The sequence below is a fragment of the Mirounga angustirostris genome, unplaced genomic scaffold (assembly GCF_029215605.1).
Source record: "Mirounga angustirostris isolate CCGP_5_RB_7025 unplaced genomic scaffold, mMirAng1.0.hap1 SCAF_12, whole genome shotgun sequence".
NCBI lineage: Eukaryota > Metazoa > Chordata > Mammalia > Carnivora > Phocidae > Mirounga > Mirounga angustirostris.
The window spans coordinates 34,332,598-34,355,012 of NW_026991720.1; the positions used below are offsets into that span (position 1 = coordinate 34,332,598).

The 22,415-nt window shown below is 37.3% G+C and overlaps 1 long non-coding RNA gene across 4 annotated transcripts in view; it reads right to left on the reverse strand.

The window, feature by feature from the left end:
- LOC123835372 (uncharacterized) overlaps window positions 1-17,274 on the reverse strand; it is a 50,562-nt gene extending 33,288 nt beyond the window's left edge. For 3 of the 4 annotated variants that reach the window (XR_010406418.1, XR_010406416.1, XR_006788729.3), the window contains exons 1-4: window positions 14,975-17,274; window positions 7,233-7,353; window positions 4,083-7,119; window positions 2,868-2,963 (exon numbers count right to left, since the gene is read on the reverse strand). This is a non-coding gene — a long non-coding RNA (uncharacterized LOC123835372). The remainder of the gene's footprint in view (window positions 1-2,867; window positions 2,964-4,082; window positions 7,120-7,232; window positions 7,354-14,974) is intronic. The other variant, XR_010406417.1, reaches the window with a different exon arrangement.
- Between the last annotated feature and the right edge of the window lie 5,141 nt (window positions 17,275-22,415).

Below are 22,415 nucleotides of genomic sequence, written 5' to 3' on the forward strand. Positions count from 1 at the left end.
GTGGAAAGCAGAGACTGGATGCAAATCCAGACATGTGACTCAATGTTTACGTTAAAAAAAAATGCCACATAAAATGATCCTAACTAGGAAGTGATTTATTTGTACGATGGTTGTTGTAAGCACAGCATGTCACAGAAGATGTGAAAGCACAACATTAGAAGTGCTATGCAAATATGACAATATTATTATTAAGCACAGAAGTAAACAAATAGCAGATGTGGTTATTAATCTCAGACCAAAAAAAAATTATTATTCAAAGCAGTTTCAGAAAACATAGTTATATAAAAAGAAAAAAATTGCTAGGAAAGTGAGAAGTTAGGTATCTTTAAAAGCTTTCATTCCAATAGCACTACTTAGATGACAAATCATAAGATTTCATAGCTATTACACTCATAAAAACATTCTCATTCACAATGTAATCATTCATGATATATGTTATTTACCAGATACTTAGATTTTAATCTGATCTGAGAGTATTAATTTTTAAAATGAATATTACAAGGACCCTAAAAAATAACTATCAAGTAGATAGAAACAACCAAAGTACCTGTAGTAAAAGTCACATAAACTTCTGCAGTACAGATTGAGCTGGTATTTTATACACTCTACAGGCAGTAAATGCTGTATTTTATCATGTAAATTCATTTCTAGTTACTCTTTATAAATCAGAGGTCTGATACAATATATCACAACAGTCTGTCCTGTAAATACTTTTTGAGTCATGCTTTGTTGACCTTACCATCATATTTATCAAACACATTCACAAAACCTACATTGTAAAATAAATATTTATGAGCTCTTATTGCCAAAATTTAAATGTGGTCAGAACTTTCTAGAAGTGTCAGGATATCCCCACAGAATCTATGTCCATATAAAGTCATGAAGTCAGGGAATCAAACCGTTCACAAGCAAATGTAATTTCCCTCAGCCTCCTTAATACCTGATTTCTTCCCATCTGATTTGAAAAATTCCAGAAAACAACAGCTTAACAATGTTTATGTGTTGCAGGAACAAAAGAACTGTGGAAACAGTAGGATGTAGAGCAAGTCATGATCACTAGGGTATCCTTTACAAGTGATATTCTTAAAATATTTGTTTGCCATGTATGTAGAGCCTGAGAATTCCATGAAGGAAAGAGGACAGGGACTATCACTCTGGATGGGTAGACTGAGATGGAGCTCAGTACTTCCTCTAAGTCCAGGTGAGTCAGTTTGGTCCCATAGATGCACACTTCATTCAGCAAAACCAAAGCCCCAAGAGAACTACACCCACTGCCTAAGAGAGTCCACCATGTTTTAGTCCACCCTCCAGTTCATAGTAAATATTTCTTTCTGCCTCATAAGCTATTCTCCCTGAGAAAAAATATGGAAATGCCAGTTAAACCATCTTGTTATGTTTCCAGAGATATTTTGGTGTCCTAATAATGTTTAAATACTTAAATATTAGTTTTCCAGCCAGCTTCCTAACTCAGCCCTCCTTCATTCTGCTCTAGGTACTAAGAATTCAGTATGAAAACGTGATGTCTACTATTCATTGAGATAATATGTTAGTGATTTCTTCATGGCAATTACATTGTATGGAATTTAGCAGTAATTTGGTTTTTTACTTCAGTAGCTTTTAACTTTTATTCTTTTACTAAATCTAACCGTTTTTCCTTTTTTTCAATTTTTGAGTTATGAGTTAACTTATTTCCTTCTAATCCTTATCAATATTTAAAAATTAACATAATTTATTCTTGTAATCCACCAAATTGGGTACATTTAGATTGCTCCAACTCTTAGCCTGTCTTAGCTTGGTTGCCATACCAAATACTATAATAGGCTGGGTGGCATCAACAACAGAAATTTATTTCTCACAGATCTGGAGGCTGGAAGTCTGAAATCAGGGTGCCAGCATGGTTGATTCTGGTGAGAGCCCTCTTCCCGGACTGTAGTTGGCTACCTTCTCGCTGTGTCCTCAAATGATAGAGACAGAAAGAGAAAGCAAACTCTCTGGTGTCTCTTACTGAGGGCACTAATTGTGTCATGAGAGCCCCACCCTCATGACTTCATCCAAACCTGATTACCTTCCAATAGCCCCATCTCCAAATACTATCATATTGGGGGTAAGGACACCAGTATATGAAGTTTAAGGGGACAGAATTTAGTCCATAGCATACTGTTATTGAACATTGAGATTTAGCTGATTTTTTTTTTTTTTTAAGTGGGAGAGAGGGGTGGGAGGGACAGAGGGAAAAGGAGAGAGAGAATCTTAAGCAGGCTCCAAACCCAGCATGGAGCCTGCTGTGGGGCTCCGTCTCACAACCCTGAGATCATGACCTGAGCTGAAATCAAGGGTCAGATATCTGGCGCTTAGCCAACTGAGCCACATCAGTACCATGAGATTTAGCTGATTTTTAATGCTATGAATAACCCGGAGAAATAAATGGTGGGAAATTAATTAGAAATTAAAACAGGAAAAAAATTGGGGGGTGGGGGAAGAATCATAAATTGTTATGGAACTGCTACTATCAGGGCACCGAAATCACCAACCCTTGAATAACAAGGTATTGTGGACATTCATTTTTTATAAGAACATTCTTCATATCAAAGTTTAGAGCCAACCAAAATGCTTTTGATTACATTTCTCTTGAATACATTGCTTTTTACAAAATTATTTTCAGTCAAATCATGTGTTGCATTTTTTTGTCGGTGGTAGTAATGTAACCTACATAACTGATGCCAAGTGAAATGAGGATTTGAAATATATTTCCAGGAAATTGTGGCTTTGATAGCCTTAATTATTTCTCTGGCTCAAATGAGGTATATGAGGCACAGAATCAATTAAAATTTTAAAACAACTCCACTGGGCCCATGCTATGTACTTACTAAACACTTGTTGATTTGTTGTTTTTCGGTATTCAAGACATGGGATTAGAAAGAAATTACACCGCTGCTAGCCGTTGACAAAAGCTTTGATACATCCTGCAAGAATATTGGTGCTATAGTTAGCAAAGGACAGCATGCAACAGCCCTAACACACACAGTCAACAGATGCAAGAAGTTCTAGGTGTTCTTATCTTGGTGAAACTTATCAATAGGAGGCTGACAATAATATTACTGCTATTTACATATTGGTACCACACTGGCATGGATTTGCATAATGTATTGAGGCTCCATGCTCTAGAGAGTTGCATTGTAACATATTGGTGCTTAATGAACTCTGAAAAAATTGATTTTCCACAGAGTAAATTAAGGAATGCATTATAGCTGTTAAAGCAATCTTAAGGGAAATTCGAAGCTTCCACTGCAGCACCATGCTTAGTAAGTAATAAATTACATGTTATACTTATTTGCCTTAATTCATGCTAATTTTGTCCAATTAATGTATCACAGTAATTCAGAAGCCTGTCACAGGAGAGCTAATTATTTATCGGATTTTTGTGTTCAGCTCCCTAGGAGTCTACTAGCAAACAAACTTGCGACTGTCTTTCTCTTAGGTCCGCAGTGACATTCTTATGTCTTACTGTGGGGAAGTGAGATTTTTGCTTGTGTCTCAAGTTTCTAAAATGAATTATGGGGTACCTGAGTCATATTCTTGTGATTTGATTGGTGAAATTGTTTGACAGCCTGCCACTCAGTTCAAACAAGACCTACTATCTTCTCTATCAAAATACTTCTGAGTCTGTATATTTCAGATCTATCATGAAGAAAAAAAATTTTTTTTTAATTTGTCCACATTAGGAGATTTCTACTTATTACATGGGTGTCTTTCTCTATACCCAAAGTGAATTGGAAAAGTGATATAATTATCTGGACAACTCTCCCCAGAAATCCCTACGTATTTGCCTCAATGCTCTTTGTATTTTAGAGCATTCTCATGGATTATCTGGATACTTGTTTTCTTCACTGTACTCTGCACACTCTTGGTTCTAACCCTTAAAAAGCCACAGGCTGCGTTCTAAAAGTCTTGTTTGAAAAAGAAATTGAATCTATCAATCATTATCAGCTTTGCAGAAATAAATTTTTATTTTACTGTGGTATACTTTTAATTCATAGCCCCCCAAATGAATTATTTATGAAATTAATTTGTGCAATTCGTACCTATAACTAATGTGGCAGTTGCTAAATAATTTGCACCTGACAATAAGATGCAGCCATCAGAGTTGAAGAAGCAGGGCTTCCCCAGCTGTGGAGCGTTCACTATCTTCTGGAATCCTGACAGACCTGTGCATTTGCAGACAGTTATTTGCAGAGGGTAAAAAGCATTTGATCTCCCATTTTGCTCCCTCCTGTATCAGGAGAGCACTAGTCTGTTGATTACCATCTTCTGACCAAATAAATAAGAGGTAATATCTCTGGAAATACATAATACAGCATGATGTTTACCAACCAGTTCTATCCACAGTGATCCAGCTTGATGGCAGGTGAGATACACCACCACTTATGTCACAGACATTAAAAAAAAAAAAAAAAAAGCAAGTTTACCTTTAGAGCCCTCTTTAATTTGTTGGGAGAAAATGACAACATCTTTTTATTCAGTTTATACTAACCTGTTGGCCCTTAACCAATTGAGTATCTGAAAATCAGTAAACTTCTCTAAACCTCATACAATTTTACCCCTTAGTATATGATTACTTCAAAATAATCTGCCACCCACAGTATAATGTTATTTTCCCCTCCCACCAATTGTTTTTATTACCTTTCAAAACTGGAAATAAATCTCTCTCTCTGCTCTCATTTCCATATGGCATTAAGGTTTCAGTCACCTTTTCCTTTTCTTTCTTTCTTTCTTTTTTTTTAACTATAATTTAGAAAGTTAAAATTAATGGGTCACTTCCTTACTTCTTGGGAAAGTGAATTTGCAACTGCAGTTTCAGCCTTTGTTAACCTTGACCAAATTAATAGAACAGAGTAGAATAAAATAGAATAGAATAGGAGTAGAATAGAATAAAAATACCTGGTTTATTACTGAATATATTCCTCCAAGGAAAACACAGATGTTGTGTTGGTTATTTCGTATGTATTCCAATTCGTTCTAAGGTCCAAACTCTCCCAACATACACTAGCCCCCTGTCCAGTATTGAGGACTTGCACTGTTTCAAATGCCTTTTTTTTTTTTTAATGAAAGGCTTAAACTTTTGCCCTCCTGACTCTGTCTTTTTTTGTTTTTTAAGATTTTATTTATTAGAGAGAGAGAGAGCGTGTACGTGCATGTGAGAGATAGAGAGCAGGGACAGAGAGAGAGGGAGAAGGAGAAGCAGACTCCCTGCCAAGCAGAGAGCTCAATGCAGGGCTCCATCCCAGGACCTTGGGATCATGACCTGAGCCGAAGGCAGACACTTAACGACTGAGCCACCCAGGTGCCCCCTGACTCTGTCCTTGTGTACACTTGCTTTACATCAATTTTGACAGGACTAGGATACTAAAATCCTGAGTCCTTACTAAATGCTAATGGAGATGATTAAAATTCAACCTCGTAGGCTCTGTGTTTTAGATTAGTTTTTTTTCTGGGTTCCTAAAAATCTTAGGACATTAGTAAGCTAGGCTAAATCAGGTCTTGGGTCTATGTTTTGCTCATCCTTGAGGTAGCAAAGCATGGCACACAGGAGCTTCTCTCTCCCCATCTCTAGAACTCAGAGGATAGAATTTGTCCTGTGCTCACAGGTTCCCTCCCAGCTCGGTGTTTTGACTTGTCCCTGCTCAGACGTGATTGGGTTAGGAGACAGTTGCCCTGACACGTTTGAGGTGGGAATGCAGTAGGTGGACAGGAGGCTCAGCTGGACTGGCCCTCAGCCTGTATCTGATCACAGGATTTCCCTGGGCCTAAGCCACTTCACCTTTAAAATGTGGTCAGAGCAATTCCTCCCTAAGTCTTTAGGTGTGACATTTGTTTTCCTCTGAGTTTAGTCTAAAAGCACAGGTAATGACACACCACAGTGGGCCCAGCAGAGCTCCATCTGTCCTGAGGATCCAGGAAGCCCAAGAAAGGATGACAAAAGTCCTGACGGTCATTTCTCTCCCTCAACCTTCTTAAATATGGGGAGTGGGGGGTGGGAAATCCCGTCAGTTTTATTTGACAAATTTAACCACACCTTGTTCTTCCTTTGATCAAACTGCCCAAGGTGCTCAGTCTGAGTTTATCAACTGTTCCATTTTTAGCAGCATTTTGGGTTTTGGAGTTTAAAAACTTGTGCCCCTGAGTCTAAGGTTATGGTGACATATTCCCTTTGTCTACTTCCTCCTCAGTCAGCCGGTCTGGGAGCTCTGCACCTCTAGGAGTCTGGGCAATGTAAGGCACCTCCAAATTTAGCATCCAGATTCATCCTAGGAGTCCCAGTGAGCGGCACGGCACGGCTGCTAAAAATCCCTCTCTCTCTCTCTCTCTCTCTCTTTCTCATCCATTATTTTTCATACACACTCCACAAAGGAAGACCAATTAGGAGTCACGGAGAAGTCAAATTCAGCTAACTTTATTTTTGAGTGAAAAATTGAGAGCATGCTATGGAAACTTTCATACATCTACTTGGAGCAGGACCATTTGTTTGTTGTTCTTTCATGTAAACCTGAGCTTTTCATACTACAATATGTTGTCAGTACTTTTCTGCCTCATTACCTCTGCCACGAAAACAACATTTTAAGGATATTTAAATCATTTTCTATCTCTCCCTATTATAAACAATACTTAAATTATCATTCCTAAAAGTTAGCTGTAATGAGAATTTCAGGCTCTTAAATGCCTTGGCCCCACTTCGATCAGTACAATCTCTGAGTGGGCCACCATCTGTAACAGTTCAATGTGCCCCCAGGTAATTCTAGGGGAGAATCTTAGGGTTAGCGTGCAGAGCTGCGAGCTAGGTAAGACGGAGGCTGTGAAACTGTGAAACACTATTGATTTGGCTTTAGGTTTAGATTCTTGAAATGGTCAGGGACACAAAATACTTCCCTTTTTTGAGATTGTAACCTTTTTTACTTAGAAATAAAGTTAAATCTCTTCTGTGTATGAGAATACTAACTACATTTCTCCAGCATTCTTCATATCAACCATTTAAATATCAGATTCAGGATGAAGAAGATGCTTTTATATGAGCCACTATTTGGTATCTGCTTTCTCTTTCTTAGAAGAATCTTCGAGGCATTGCTGGGGGGTTGGAATAAATGAAAAGAGTTAGCAGTTGTTTTTCATAGAGCATTTTACTGCTAAGAAATGAATGACTAACACAACGTATTTGCAATGGTATAAAATATAGATACCTTTAAGAGATAAGTGGACATATGGTGGTCAGGATATAAATATTGGTCTATTCTCCTTCTAGGATGGGGCAGCAGGATCCCTTGATGGCTCCTTTTTATAGAATCAAAAAAAAAAAAAAACCTTAAAACAAGCAAAATTAAGAAATACTAGTTAGTTCAGCAATAATCCATTCATTTATGCTTTAATTAAAATATTACTGAGGAATATTTAGAATCATGTACTTTTCTATGTGCTTAAGCTACCATGGTAAATGAGTCAGCCAAGGTTCATGCTGTCATGGACCTCCCAGTCTAGTGCAGGGAGGTGAATGAAGAGAAGGAAGTGAAGGAGGCACGGAGGGAGGTAAGAAATGTTAGCGGTGGTGGGTCCTATGCTAAAAGTTAAAATAAAAAGATATTATAGAGAAGATCCTAGATGGCTACTTTATATTTTTTAATTTATTTTTTAATTCCACTGTAGTTAACAGACAGTGCTATATTAGTTTCGGTTGTACAATATAGTGATTCAACAGTTCCATACATTACTTACATCAAGACTAGTGGACACCTGATCCCCTTCACCCACTTCACCCATCCTCTTACCCACCTCTCCTCTGGTAACCAGCTATTTGTTCTCTATAGTTAAGAGTCTATTTTTTGGTTTGTCTCTTTTTTCCCCCCTTTGTCCATTTGCTTTGTTTCTTAAATTCCACATAAGAGTAAAATCCTATGGTATTTGTCTTTCTCTGACTGACTTATTTCACTTAGCATTATACTCTCTAGATTCATCCATGTCATTGAAATGGCTAGATTTCATTCTTTTTATGGTTGTATAATATTCCATTGTATAGAACACATCTTTATCCATTCATCAGTCAATGGACACTTGGGCTGCTTCCATAGTATGGCTATTGTAAATAATGCTGCAATAAACATAGGATGTGCATGTCCCTTCGAATTAGTGTTTTTGTATTCTTGGGGTAAATACCCAGTAGTGTGATTGCTGGATCATAAAGGAGTTGTATTTTTAATTTTTTGAGGAACCTCCATACTGTCTTCCACAGTGGCTGCACCAGTTTGCATTCCCACCAACCGTGTAAGAGGGTTCCTTCTCCATATCCTCATCAACATTTGTTTCTTTGGTTTTGATTTTAGCCATTCTGACAAGTATGAGGTGATATCTCATTGTGGTTTTGATTCGCATTCCCCGACGATGAATGATGTTGAGCATCTTTTCATGTGTCTGTTGGCCTAGATAGCTTCTTTAGATTGTGTAGTCAGGGAAAGTTCTTTCTAGAAATGACATGTTAAGTGAGATTTGAATGGCAAGTAGGAGTGTCAGTCATTCATGGGATAACTAGGTACTAAAAACATTCTAGATAAAGGAAAAATCTAAAGCGAAGTGTTCTAAGATGCAAACAAAACAAACAAAACCTGAAAGAAGGATAATGTATGCAAAAGATCATAACTATCCAATGTCTCTTACAAATTAGTAGCTCACATTTACTAACCAATCCTCATGTCGGGTATAAGTTCCATGATCCCTAAGAGCAAATCACAAGTGACAGCTGATATCTACATCATCGTTGGGGGTCCAACCTCAAGAGTTCCTCATTGGTTCTAACCTGTTGGTACTCAGTCTTCTCTCCCAGGACCCAAACTCTGGGCTCTATACCCCAGTTTTGCACCTGCTCTTGTCCCACCTTTGGTCTTTCTGATTCCCTGATAAGCAACTTGAGTCTCAATTTCCCTGCTAAGATTTTGGCTTTGCCCATTACCCAGGGCTGATCTGACAAATCCTTAGACTTTTTGCCTTAACCTCAGCCCTGAACACCATTCTCCCACTCTTTTGGCTGACATTGCAAAGCAGTCTAAACTCTCTTCCTCCCTATCCCCACCCTCCTCCTGCAGCAAGGAGATTCAAATAAATGTATATTAAAATTTAAGGAGATTTTGGGGGCACCTGAGTGGCACAGTTGGTTAAGCATCCGACTCTTGGTTTCTGCTCAGGTCATGATCTCAGGGTTGTGGGATTGAACCCTGGGTCGAGCCCCGCATTGGGCTCTGTGCTGGGTGTGAAGTCTGCTTCAGATTCTCTCTCCCTCTCCCTCTGCCCCTCCCACTCCTGTGCTTTCTCTCTCTCTCTCTCTCTCTAAAACAAATAAATAAATATTTTAAAAATAAATAAAAATAAAATTTAAGGAGATTTTGAAGTGATAATTGGACTGCCCCAAGTACGGTTCTTCTTGAAACAATTCTCTCTGTAATAATATCTCCATTCAGTGAATGGCCGGAAAGAAGGGAAAGAATGCATAAACTGTCCCATACTTCATCAGCCATTTGGTTTTGTTTGCCCTGAATGTTTATTCGACATAGTCTGACAATTGTAACTGTCAAGAATGAGCCTGATAAATTGAGAAGGTTTTCTTATTTCTGCTCTTAGGAAGTTCCTATCTTACTGGATGTCAAAATGGTAGTAAAAAAAAAAAAATCCCACTTCCAGTTCTAGGAGAGTATTAGACTGTGCAGAACCAGAGTCTCCTTTCTGGAGTTCCAATAAACTGCTGAACCAGAAGTCCCCAGGCTTTAGGCCTGGTTTCTGTACCCAGTCAAAGCTGAAGTGGCAGGCTCACATCAGCTACACTAATGACAAAGGATAAATGACATTTTCACAATGAATATAACCCACATCTGAGTCCATGAATTTAGCATGTAAGGGTAAGGCCTATATGAGCTTACATTATAGTTATATGACCATGTGTTTTCATTTTATGAAGTTCATGGAGTGTACCAACAGCAGAGCTACTTATAAAATCCAAATCTTTCTTTTTTAAATGCAGTTGTCAACATGGCACAAATTGGCATTTTTCACACAAAAGTGCTGTTTATTTAAATTGCTTCCTCCTGGTGTGGAGAAATGAGTACTGGATTTGGAGTACTGTACTTGATTATGACTTCCAATTTTTTTTTATCCTGCACTGATCTTGCTCCTGATCTAAACCCTTATATGTTAATCTATTTACATTTGAGTGTTCCTTTAGGTACCTTATACCTAGCTTGTCTAAAAGAGAAGCCAATATTTCTCATTATTATACACACATACATATTCATACAGAAATCAGCTATTGAGACCCTTTTCTTTATTTCAGTTACTGAACACATTACACTTGCTGTTTACTGCCTGGGATGCTCTCCCCCCAGATATCTACATGACTCATTCTCTCATCCTTCCTTTTTTGGTCTCTTCTAAGTGAGACCCTCCCTGTCCACCTATTTAAAAATGTAATCCACTACTAGTATTCCTTATCCTCCTTTCCTCCTTTTTTTTTTTTTTCCAATATTCCTAATACTACCTGACATGGTGTACATTTTTCCTTATCATTTATTTTTGTCACATAACTTCTCTTTAGGGAGGAAGTATTTTTGTCTGTTTTATTCACTGTTACACTCCCAGGACTTGAGACAGTGTGTCTGGAATACAGTATTCACTCACTGTTTGTTGAATGAATGAGTGAATCCTTTCCTTCATCTTCCAAGCTAGAATTCTCGATTCAGTCCTGACTGTTCTCCTTCAAAATCCATATATGACTCGTCATCAAGTCCTAATAGAAAATAACTGGAAAATGATTCTAAGATATCACCATTATTCTTTCTTCCTGTGATCACTACCTTAATCATTATGTCTCCCTTCAACTATTGCAGTGATCTACTTCTCATTTTCCTCCTTTAGCTCCACTCTATCTTATACACAGTTGCCAGACCTAACTTCCTAAATTTAAAGCTAATCTTCTCATTAGATGTTGTTGGTTCACCATTACCTATGGGGTAAAGCCTCCTAGGTTGTCTGTCAGACTCTTATTCTTCCTTAAGACTCAATGTCATCTCAGAAGAATTCCTTGCTTCTCCAGAGGGAGTTACATTACCTGGCTCCTAGTTCTTCAATCATGTCTCTATTATAGCACACTGATCCTTCCCTCAAAAGGTTCTTATTATTTTATTATTTACTGTTTTCTTTTATTATTTATTATTTTATTTTATTTATTGTGTGTCAGGTGCTTTAATCATTGCTAAGGAGGCAAAGGGTGAAAAAGAGAAGCTTATGATATAATGGAGTAGATAGATGACATCAAACCCCAAAATACCAACCTAATATTCAACTTAAAAGATAGCATGTCTTTCTCAAAGTATATTCTGTGAGATGCTAATAGATATTTTGTAGAGATGACATTGTAGGTATTGCTGATGTACCAGCATAAATAAGGCTGCTGATGCACTAAAGTTTCATGGGGTGCTAAGGCAAGTGGGGAAGAAATACCTGCCTTCTCTTTTATATTATAAACTGTTGAAGTGGTGCCAGATGCATCATCCAGCTTTAGGTAATGGTATAGTAGTTCGGTTGAACTAATCCTTCCACAGATAACAACTTAAAATTTCGACAAAATATTAAAAAGAAAATTCCATTTGAATACACTGGAAAATAACCAAAAATAAGGTAAAAGCTAGAGGGTAGTCAATCCATGAGAGACCAGGTAAGATTTAACTTAACTGACCTAGATGAGATTTATAAGTTCATGGCTTTTTGACTAAGGGCACTCTCCAGTACACATTGTTGGTGGCAGCAAAAAGTTTCAGTAAGCCTCAGTCTTACCTGTTTGAGGTTGTAGAATACAGAGTTTGGGATTAATAGAGCAGCTGGAAAGTTGACAGGGGAAATCCTGAAGAAGATGGAACCCCAGAGAAAGTAATCCACAAAATTGTGGATATATGCTTGACCCCTGAACTATAAAGAGACTCCAAGAGGCATGATGGAAGCATTAGCTGGAGCTGGAAGAACTGAGCAATAGTTCAACTATTACCTACTGAAGCATAGACCGAGTCCAAAGTTTGACTCCAGCCAGATCAGCTGCCAGCTAGAACAAAGTAAACAGACTTCAGAGAAATACAAGAAGATCAAGTATTTTTATAACATATTATATCAATGTCCAGCACACAACCCAAAACTAGTAAACATCTAAAAAATAGGAAGAAGTGATTTATATTTAGGAAAAAGAGAAGAGAGCAGAAACTGACCCAAAGATGACCCATATTTGGAATTAAGCAGGCAAGCAATTACTATAAATATGTCCAGGACTTAAATAACATTATAGCACATTATAACATATAATAAATGCACTAATGGGAAATCCCAGCAGAAAAAAGGAACTGTAAAGAAAAACCCAAGTTGGAACTGAAAAAGTACAATAACTGAAATAAAAATATATACTGATTTGATTCAACAGCAGTTTGATGATGGCAGGTGAAAGAGTCAGTAAACTTAAAGACAGATCAACAGAAATTATTTATTCTGAAGAACACAGAGTAAAAAACTGAAGAAAAATTAATAGAATATTAATGAATGGGAGGATAAAATCAAGCAGTTTAATATACATGTTATTGGAGTCCCAGAAGAAGATAGAGCAGAAAAAAACTGTTTAAATAAATAATGACCAAAAATTTCCTGAATTTGATGAAAAACATCAATTTATAGATTCAAGAATCTCAACAGACTCGTGAAGAATAAATACCAAGAAAATCACACTGAGTACCTGTGGTCAAACTGCTGAAATCTAAAGATAAGAAGAATTTTTGAAAACATCCAGAGGAAAATAAACACATTACATACATGAAACCAATGTTATAGATGATATCTGTCTTCTATCCAGAAAACAAACAACAATGACAACAAAACAGAGGCCAGAAGGCAATTGAATTACATCTTCAAAGTAATGGAAATAAAGTAAAAATCTATTTACTAGATTTTTATTTCCTAGAATTTTATTTCCAGTGAAAATATCCCTCAAAAAATGAAAGGTAAATCAAGAAATATTCAGATAACTTAAGATCATATTTAAGATAATGGAATCTGCCACCAGCAGATCTGTGCTACGAAAAATGTTAAAGTTCTTCAGGCAGAAGGGTGAAGACACTGGATAGAAGTTCTAATCTTCAGGAAGTAAAGAACTCCAAAAATGACATATATGTGGGAAATTATTATATGTATTTTTTATTCTCTCAATTTAAACATCATATGACTATTTAAAGGAAACATAATTGTGTTATGAGGTTTATACATATGTTGATATATAGGACACTAGCACAAAGGGCAGAAGGTATGTGGAACTATGCTTTCCAAGTTTCCTATAATTTATGAGAAGTAGTAGAATATTAATTCTAAATAGACTGTGATAAGTTAATGATGCATAATGTAATCCCTAGAGCAACCATTTAAAAATGCATAGAGATATAGCTAAAAGACAGAAGAGGAATTAAAATTGAATATGAAAAAAAGATTCTATCAATTCAAGAGAAGGTAGGAAAGGAGGAACAGAGGAACAAATATCAGACAAAATAAAGGGTGCCAAATGGTAATGGGTTTTGGTGCTTAACAGCTTTTGCAGAGTTTTTACTTAAATGGTATTTCCCCCTAGAACTTACAGAATAGTCCAAATTAAAAGGGGCCAAAGATAAGTCTGAGATAGAAAATAAGCTATATTCCTCCCTCTAACAAATAAGTCTTTGTTAGTGAATCAAATCTGAGAGTCTGACTGCTATACCCTTCCTTTCTGACACTCTAACTTTCAAGCGGTGCCTGTGTCTCTCCCACAAATAGACTTTTGTTGAATTATTGTCCATAAGACAATCATGAGCTTGTCTTAAAACCAGATATAGGTATAGTTTAAGCTCAAGTTGAGACCACCGGCTTTACTAGCAAATAGAAGTCATTCTTGATTCATTCCTCACTGCATACATTTAATAAACAGTAAATCACCAGGTCTTGTACGTATTTTCCTCTAAGGAAGATAGTTCTTAAAGACAAGTCCTCCATCCTTAAAACTACGCCATTAGTTTAATCTTTTCCATCTTCTACCTGAACTACTTCAATATCTTCTCATCCATTCTTGTTCCCCAGAAACACCCAGTTTACCAAATTAGGTCAGAATGTATTTTGGTGTAATTTATTTGAAAAACTCTTTAGCAGTTTCTTAAACATTTAAACTTCTACCTTTCATAAGACCCAGACATTTCACTCCTAAAAATCAACACAAGAGAAATGAAAATACACACAAGAGAAGTGAAAACATGTTTTCACAAACACTTGTAAACAAATGTTTATAGCTAGCTGCTTTGTTTACAATAGGCAACAACTTGAAAAACCCCAAATGTCCATCAACACATGAGTGGACAAACAAAATGTGTTATAGTCATACAATGGACTACTACTTGGCAATTAAAAAGGGCATGACTTTTTGATGCATGTGACAATGTGGATGAGTCTTGATAACATGCTCAGTGAAAGAAGCCAGACATAGAAGAGTACATATTGCATGATTGAGTTTTTATAAAACGCCAAGGCTGAGCAGTGATTGGCTGGAGCCAGAGATGGGAAGAGATAGACTTCAAGTGGACAGAAGCCATCTTTTTGAAGTGAAGAAAATCTTTTGTGTTTTGATTGTGGTAGTGGCTTTAGGGGTCCATACAACTTTCAAAACACGTTGATTTGAACAATGTGTTCAATTTAAGCAGGTGCAGTCTTTTGTGCTTGAATTATTCCTTAGTAACATTCATGACAAAAATTTAGCACCATAGGGTGGGAAGGGCAGCTTGTGAAAGAGATAAATTATTATAAATAACATTTCTATTTTATGCATAAGGAAGCTAATTTCAGAAGGTCGTGGTGCTTGCAAATAAGTAACAGAGTAGGAATTTTAAGTCTAATACTTTACCTCAACATCTTGTAAGGTTCCCACAATGCTGATCCTCTCAGTGTAGATGATGGAAGTTGGAGGAATAGGGTGGCTCAGTGTTTCAGTGTGTAGGCTCTGGAATAATTTAGTCCTGCATTTGAATCCTGGCTTCACCATTTACGAGCTCTGTAATATTGAGCAAATTCTCAGACAGCCCCAGTTTCGTTATCTGTAAAATGCCAATAATAATAATTGTACCTACCTCATGGGATGTTTATGAATATTAAATAGATAGTATAGTGTATACACAAGACTTAGATTGATGCCTGGCACATAGTCCAACAAACTTTAGCTGGTAGGCTTCATTTTCTTCATTTGTAAAATGGATGTAATAATACTATCTACCTATAGTGTGTTGAATGGTGGTCCAGAAGGTATGTCCATGTCTTAATTCCTGGAACCTGTGAATGTTACTTTAATTTGGGAAAGGGTCTTTGTAAATGTAATTGAGCTAAAGACCTTGAGATGAGGACATTTTCCTGGAATATTCAGGCGAGCCCTAAATCAGTACAAGTATCCTTATAAGAGACTCCCAGAGGACACACAGGCAGAAGAGGAGGAGCCAATGTAACCACGCAGACAGAGATTGGAGTGATGCAGCTGTTAAGTCAAGGAATCCCAACAGCCACCACAAGCGGGGAAGAGCCAAAGAATGGATTCTTCACATGAGGCCCCAGAGGTAGTGCATCTTTGCTGAATTTTGGGCTTCTAGCCTCCAGATTTGTGAGAGAATAAATTTCTTCTGGTTTTTTTGTTTTGTTTTGTTTAAAGATTTTGTTTATTTATTTGACAGAGAGATAGAGAGCACAAGTAGGCAGAGGGAGAGGGAGAAGCAGGCTCTCTGCTGAGCAGGGAGCCGGATGTGGGGTTCGATCCCAGGACACCAGGCTCATGACCTGAGCCGAAGGCAGCCGCTTAACTGACTGAGCCACCCAGGCACCCCAATTTCTGCTGTTTTAAACCTACAATTTTTTGGCAATTTGTTACAGCAGTGCAAGGAAACTAATACACTACCTTATAGGATCATTGTGAGGATAGAAGAAGTTAATGTATCTATCTAAGCAGTAGGTGCCTACACATAATATACTGTATGAAGATCAGTTATGTCGTGTTTGCTGTTACTACCAGCCAAATTCTAACTCAGTTTTAAATCTGTAGGCACCTGGCCTCTGACTTGGAAGACATTGTGAAATGAAATAAAGAAAATCCCCATGGTTAATTTCTTCAATCTAAACTTTAAGCTGATTTGTTTTGTTTCCATTTGTCTACAATAATTCCTTTAGGAAATCTACTTTGATGCTAATTTTAACTGTATTCATTGTTAAGTGCTCTAGGATTGCAGAACAAAGGGCACAGTAGCAGTGTGAGAATGCATTGTTCTCTGTTTTATTCCAAAGGGATGTGTTAATGACAGAGTTTTAAGCTAAACTCATAATTTCTAGCATTTTGTTGTTTTAAATTTTCAATTGCCCTTACTCTAAAAAGAATTGATTTTTTTCTCCAAATTTGAATATAGTTCAACACAGTAATACTTTAGAAATATTCCATTTAAACCTTTACTCACATAGTACATCCGAGTGCTAAATTAAAAGCAGGAATGTTGTCCAATTAACATCCTATCTGTGCAATGGCAGAGCCAGATGACATTAGGTCTGTATTTTCCAGGATATATACAGACCATGACACTGCTCTACATTTTTCTGTAAATAATTTAGGTTATCCTTGTAAGAACCACCATTTTACCCTGTTAGTTCAGGACTGTGGCTTGCCACTATGGCTAACCATCCAATTAATTCATTCAAAAGAACCAACAGTTTCACTGACTAATCTGACAGTTCAGCCATGATGGTTAGACTGCAGGTACAGACATTCCTAGAGAAAAGCATGAGATGAACATCTATTCCATTCCCCAGTCATGAGGCACCAATATGGTTTCCACCCAATAGGCTCAGATCTGGGGAAGAAAGAAAGAAAGGAAGAGACAGAGCAAATAACTGGCCCTCCAATTTCCCAAGAGTCTAGGATTACAATAAGAGAGAAAATCAATAGGGGTATTTCTTTATTTCCTTATTAGAAAGGACCACACAGAGTGAGCATCAGTAACAAAATACAACTGTGAAAACAAGATTTTGGCAGACAGGGAGGTGTGCGGAGGAAGGTGAGAAGGGCATATTTGGAAGTATTCCACCTCATTTTTCCTGGGAATAGTTGGTGAGCCAATAATATAAATTAAGAAAATGCTTAAAAACATTATCTTTGAAGACCATTTATTACACATATATGAGGTCAGCCTGGTGCTCTATGAAAGAGCAAGTATATTTATAATAATTGTTTGAATGATCAAGAGATGAAATAACACGTTTTTTTCCCTAAAAAGAAAAAAAAAACTACTATTGAGTAATATATTTCAAAACTCATATGAGTAAATAAAATTCCAGAAGGTGTTTGTTTTTCCTTGAGTGATTTAAAACCAAGAATAGGAGAATATCATTTCTGAATACATTACGGAACTGTATTTAGAAAACAAAACTTGTTTTCTTTAAAAAAAAAAATTAGCATTCTTCTAACAGTATAGATTTGTCCACATATGATAATAGATGCATGCTACAGTAGTTTGAAAATAATTTATTTCTTATCAGTATATTCCAGTGATTTGTTTCATAATCATATTTGTTACAGAAATCAGTGAAAATAGTGGTGGTGAATACCTATGTAACTTGGGCAAGATACTGCTTCTAAGGTGTGTAGGGGAAGAAATTTTTTTACTCTACCTTATTAGGTTCTTTTGATTGGTCTATTAATTAAGCTGACATAAGACAGATTAACAGGAAAAAAACAAATGTCATATGTATGGGAGCCCCACAAAGACTTGAGAGGCTCATAGACAGTTAGGCAATCAAGGCTTATGTACCATCCTGAGCTAATGAGGAGTGGGTAGGGGTCTGAGGTTTCAAAGAGAGGGAAGACAATTCACAGGAAGATGGAAAGAGCAAATGTTTGGTAAATAAACATCTGTCATGCTATGCAGACACACTGGGACACAGAGAAGATTTTGAGCAAACAGGCCAAGCTCCCCCCAGCTTATCACACCTAGCCCATACTCTTTTGTTGTATCTAGTGCTAGCTCTCTTCCTGGACCAGGCCCTTTACCTAAATTCTTTTAGGCAGTTTTTAGCCCATATAAGGAGATGGTGAAAAACCTCTTCCTGAGTCCTTTAGGCCTCAACTGTCTTCAGCTCAAAATAATTTGCATGCTAAAGTGGCACATTCTAGGGTGACATATTCTGCTCCCCTTCAAGTGGTAAATGAAAAATTCTAAAATATCAGACTTCAGATGAAAGTCATGTCTATTAGAAAAGGTAAACATTAGCTTTGGAAGAACAAATGGAATATTTCTTAACAGGTTTGGCAAGATGAGTGGAAAGTATTTCTCATACACATTTTTTTCCTGAACAAGGGATAATTTGTGAAAGGATAACTTAGTGTAGAAAAACAAATTGGGATAGATTGTAAGCAACAGCTTAATGAGTAAACCATCCACAGATTCCCAGAAACTGTTAAGCACTGAGAGGGCTTGCCACTAAATATATGGTAGTGATTACCTTGAAAATCTCATTCAACTCAGAAACATACAGTTCATTATCCCTAATATGATTTTTCTGAGTATTTTTGCATGTGTACAAAATTTGCCCAAAGCCTGGAGACTGTAATTTTCCTTATTTAAATACATGGATTGTCACTGTATTTGGTTTTTACAAACACTGGCAGGCAGACATAATTCAGAAAGATACATTTTTATGGTAGAAATTTTTAATTCTTGAGCAGAATGAATTGATAATAAAAACGTAAACATTTATCATATGCCTGGCATTAGGCTAGAGAGAACTATTGAGAAATATGACATGGCATGTTTTTGAGAAGTTTACCCATTTTGTTGAAGAATTAAAAATAACACACAAGAAATAAGTAATAAATAAATGTGTGTCACTTATAAGTGCCATAGTGATGTGGGAAACAAAGAAAAGAAAAATTAAATTTCCTTACTACTTACAGCCCATTGACAAGTCCTTGAAACAGGCAGAGTGACCTCTAGGAACTCAGCTGCCTCAAGGCAATCTTAGCCTGACCCCCCAGGATCCTGTAAGTCTACTTTAACATATAAAAATTCCTTTGGAAACTTCCTTTATCTCTACCCCCCAAGATATATGTTGGCAATCATCCCCCAAGCATATTCCCCACCAATATACATCTGAAGGGTCTCATGACTAAAGTTTTATTAGGCAGTAATAAATGACCTTTTCCTAACAATAGCTAGCCCCTCAGAGTCCTAGAAACCTTGCTTCCAAAATTCCTTAGAGACTTAAGCTATCCCTAACCCCCTCCCAACTTGAAAGATATAATCAGCCACTCCTCATGACCCTGGTGCAGCTCTTTCTACAGGTCCTGTCCCAGGCTTTAATAAAACCACCTTTTTGCACCAAAGACGTCTCAAGAATTTTTTTCTTGGCCGTCGGCTCCAAACCCCAACATCTATCCTACATCAGTAAGAGTTCAAAGAAGAAAAACAATGAAAGATGACATTTAGGGAAGTTTAAAATAATGCTGACATGAGAGGAGTATAGAATCGAACTATAGTTATTTGTGATTTCCAAAGGAAGGAGAATGTAACTTCTTTGAGGTAGAGAGAAAGCACGTCATTTGAAAAATACATATTCAATATGATAATTTTATATTTTTAAAAAGATCAATGATATTTACTTTCATAATATTAATCCAGGGAAGTACAAGTTTATAAATCCCTAGCTAGTAAGATAAAAACCATAATTTTTTAATGGGGTAAAGGAATGAGGGGCATAGCAGAATCTCTGGAAGCAACACAGTTGGGAAATACTGTGGAAGGGAGCAAAATGGATGAGGATACCCTCCGGGTGGTGAAGAGCTAAGATGGAGAAGTGGGGAAAACACTGTGAAATGTGCAGAATAAAATGAAGATACGGTAATGAAGACAGGTGCTGGTGGACAGGGAAACCATTGAGAGGTAAAGTGCCAAGCTAAAGTGGCTGGACTTGATTTGATGGACAACAATGAACCATCTTTGATTCTCAAGCATAAGAGTGTTGAGATAAGTAGAACTTAGGAAAGTTAGTCTATTTGATATTAATATATAGAATGGAAAAGGAAGATTGAGAGAGAAGAAAATGGGAGAAGATAGGTGAGTTAGAAATATATTGGAAAATTTAGCCATGATGAGCCAGGGTTGGTGATAAAGCGAGGGTAGTAGACTTTCTTCTGTCCCAAAGGAAGAGGAAACGTATGACTTCCAGTCTAAAAAACTAGAAAGATTTATTGTAACCATGCCCACACTCTCAACCTTTCTTCCCCAGAGTGCACGTAGTCATGCTCTTCTCATTCAGTTAGAAGAGCAGTTAGTTGGCAAATATTGTTAATAGTTTACAGTGGGACCCCATTTCAAGGGCTCGGTATATTTTGTACCATGGTGTAATTTCTCCCTCTGGGTTGGCATTCCGCTTGTTTTACAATGATAAAAGGAGTGCTCAGTTACAGAAACAAAATTCACTATCTCCTTCCAGTGATATATATGATGGTCAAGTAAGCTCAAAAATTGTGAAATAAAGTGTTTGTGCCCAAGGGTATATGGAATACAAGTGAGTGAATGTCTTTTCATTTTTCATTTGTGTGCTTCTTCCAGCATATGGCCTTCCTTGGCTGGTAGTTAAGTGAGAGTTTTACTTCAAAATCTCAAGTCAAATGGTATTGAATTGTCCCTTCCCACTTGTAGGTTCCCACGTTAGCTCTCAGAGTCATCCAAAAATCTGTGTTGCCTGGCATGTGGAGAAGTTACCAATTATAGATCCCAAACTATCTCCTCGAAGAGGGCATAAAGTGAAGCAGGCATATTTTACATCTGTCCAGCTCATAGCCGGAGTAGCTGTACCCGATGGAGTTAGTGGGAGAGAACTCGGGAGAAGTACTTAAAAATGTATGGTTTTGATCTCGTCTGTTTCTCACAGTATTCTTAATCAAAGTCAGATCTGTCGTCCCAAGTTATTTCTACCATGGCATGGTGAGCTATGATTTTAAGTGCCAGTAATATGATTGTCTCCACAGTACTGTGACATTTATTTTTCTTAAAAAAATTTAAAAACACACATGGGCCACCCCAAGGACTCGGTACTGTCACTATCACTTTCAATGGTGTCAAAAAAGCCACTGCCAGTTTTGACAAAGAAGACAAGTCTACAAATATAATCACCACTGCTGCCCCTGTCACCAGAGAATATGGCAGTGTTTGGAAGGGCTAGAAGTAAATTATTTAGTACTTAGTGTGCCTTTCTGTTCAACATGCCACCGCCCAGATACAGGGTTTTAACTCTACAGAAAGAAGCAGCTAATGAGAAAACACACATGGGCACACACAGACACACACACTCACACACACACACGCACACAGTTCCAGCTGCCAGTGATTTCGGTGGATTTACATACAGTTTCAGACGGAATGTAATATTTTAAAGAAAGCAATGAAGGACAGGAGAAAAACTACAGATTAGGAAAACAGAGGAAAAGCAAAGAATAGGATGGGAGGTGGGGTGACAATATGTGCTGACGTCTTTGACAATTTCATTTCCACACCCTTCAAATTAAGACAAACCAGAAAAAAAAGGAAAGCCAACCCCTCTGGTACAGCACTTTGTTTGAAATAACCCTGACAATAAATGGCTAGGGTTTAACAACCCGTAACAACTGACAGTTCACATGTAACTCAGAGGATTGGGAGAAGAACAGAGATTGCTTACATTAAACATTTTTCCCAAGGACTTGAATAAAATAACATGAAGAATAATGGTCAAGACTCGTTGAGATCTCAGCAGGAGAGGGGAATCGTTATCCTTTGGACGAAAAAGCCAGTATCAGTGTTTACAAGGATACTGGAGAAAAGGTAAATAAAGTCCAGTCATGTGGGCAGGGAATGGCAAACTTTCTGCAGCTCAAGTCCTGATGAGAGGGCTAAGGGCAAGCTTATAGTGTAATTCGTGCACCCACAGTCAAAGGGGAGGAGGCAGAGAAAATGTCTGAGAACCAAGCAACGGCCCCTTCCTGTGCAGCTCCACCCTCTTTGGGGGCAAAGAGAGGATAATGGCATGGCGGTGGATGTGAGATTTAAGTTTTAGACCTAAAGGACCAATTTTTGAACACCAGAATTGGACTGTGCTAATAGCCAAAAATTGCAGAAAAGTTATGAAATCTGGCCACGATGCTGTTAAAGAAAGAAAAGAGAGAGGAACTCAATATAGAATAGCTGACATTTATTTTAAGAGATAATTTTTTTCATGTTTATTGAGACTCCTCTTTAAAGTATTGCTATAGAGGGGCGCCTGGGTGGCTCAGTCGGCTGTGT